Here is a 203-nt window from a genome sequence, read left to right on the forward strand (position 1 = left end):
TAATAGATAATGTAGCTAATAGCTAATAGATAATCTAACTTATATAATGTAGCTAATAGATAATGTAGCTAATAGATAATGTAGCTAATAGATAATGTAGCTAATAGCTAATAGATAATCTAATTTATATAATGTAGCTAATAGATTATGTAGCTAATAGCTAATGTAGCTAATAGATTATGTAGCTAATAGATAATGTAGCT

Source organism: Morone saxatilis, unplaced genomic scaffold (genome assembly GCF_004916995.1).
Source record: "Morone saxatilis isolate NCDOM2014 unplaced genomic scaffold, NCSU_SB_2.0 Contig20, whole genome shotgun sequence".
In the NCBI taxonomy this organism is placed as follows: domain Eukaryota; kingdom Metazoa; phylum Chordata; class Actinopteri; family Moronidae; genus Morone; species Morone saxatilis.